Source organism: Halyomorpha halys, unplaced genomic scaffold (assembly GCF_000696795.3).
Source record: "Halyomorpha halys isolate HHAL.00 unplaced genomic scaffold, Hhal_1.1 Scaffold124.1, whole genome shotgun sequence".
NCBI classification, from domain to species: domain Eukaryota; kingdom Metazoa; phylum Arthropoda; class Insecta; order Hemiptera; family Pentatomidae; genus Halyomorpha; species Halyomorpha halys.
This window is the reverse complement of record NW_027111282.1, coordinates 333045-334917: the sequence shown is the minus strand read 5'-3', so window position 1 is coordinate 334917 and position 1873 is coordinate 333045.

The window sequence follows — 1873 nt, the reverse complement described above, 5'->3', positions numbered from 1 at the left end:
TATATATATATATACACACACACACACACATTTACTTAATTTATATCATCATGATAATTGTAAATTTTATAGCAATAAACTTGAATGTATATTTTTATGTATCAAAGCCATGATATATAATTGTTACTTAAGTATGGTGTAGTTTTAAATATTATATTATTTTTGTTATAGATGTATGTTTCTTTACTCCTTTCTTGAATGGTCCCATTTACTTGGGACTGTAGTTACAATTTACATAAATTGTATAAAATACAGATTTTGTTACAAATATAAAGAATTTGCTACTATTGTACACTTACATATTGCAGTGTTATTTTGTAATATAAATAATATATTTATTTTAATGATTTTTTTTATTTTATTTTCACTCTAAAATAATTTAATAATAACCCAAATATTATGCTATCAGTCTATTTTTTCTCTATTTAATTTTTAATTATATTGACTTTGTATAGCATAAATCAATTTAATTGATTTAAAAAGAATAAATTTATTAGATCAACATTCAATATATCTTAATTTTACTATTATTAGGTTTATATTGGAAGATTATTAGTTGAGAGTGTCGGGGTTGTCTGGTCTTAGGCGGTTCTCCAGCCTGATTATACACTTTACAGAAGGCCCACGACAAGGCGTATTCATTAATAGGTAAGAAAGGAAGGCCGTGCCAGGGGATGAGCCCTGGACACTGATTCAGATAAAGGAGGTATAGGTGAGAGAGTCTGAGGTAGAGTAACAGTTCTAGTTGCCGAGATGAAGCGGACGGACTAAAACTGTCAAGATAGGAGCCAGCTTACTAGTTGCCGAGATGAAGCGGACGGACCAGTAAGCTGATAAGGCTAGATGCAGCTCTAGTTCCCGAGATGAAGTGGACGGACTAGAGACGGGAAATTACACTGGTTGCCGAGATGAAGCGGACGGACCAGTGTAACCGTTAAGGATTAGGTTACAATCTTAGTAGCCAAGATGAAGCGGACGGACTAAGATTGCTGGAGATAGGGAGAGGAGATAGGCCATCGTCTAAGGTGAGCATACTAAAAAACAATTCTTGTGAGAACAGATGGGCAATGAACTTCTCTGTCTCAAGTAGAGTGTACGTCACCATTGATATGACTAGACCTGGAAACAAGGCCTGATTTAACGGATCAGCCCGGTGGCAATTAAAGGGCTCATGTGATCGGTTATCACTGAGGATTCACTCTTTTAACGCTACTTGAGATAGTTCTGTAGACTCTTTTTGTCCAATCTTTTTTTATTTTATAAATAACATTATTACATATATACATTTGTACAAGATATCGTATTTTTATAATTGCTTAGCTTCTTAGACACTTGTAGTGTTGAGCCCTATCGGGTTGTGGCAGCACTTCTTGCTCGCTGCCTGCTACAACAGTATATAATAGATTATAGGAAGATAGCCCGGGTGGTGGTAAATAAAGGTACTAAATTTTTTTTTTTACTATTTTGTACCTTTATTTACCACCACCTGGACTGCATTCTTACAAGAGAGAAAAACATTTTATCAGAAAAAATGTTGTGCTGCCTAACTTCATTGGGTTGCCTTATACATGGCATATTTATAACTAGTGAATCACAATCAATTATAGTCCTATTAATAAAGATAGTCTCATCATATTTTTTTAATGATGTCACATAAAAATTTCTACATTTTGTACAAGAATTATACCTGATTTATTTTTTTCCTTTTTATTATTTCTTCCCAGCTTTTTATATTTCTTTATGTATGTTTAATTTTTTTAATGTTTTAATTTTACAAAAGTTTCTCTCTTTTTCTTTCCATCACTCATACAATTAAATTTAAGTTAAAGTATAAAATAATGTATATATCCATATTAAATCATTTTCTAATTTT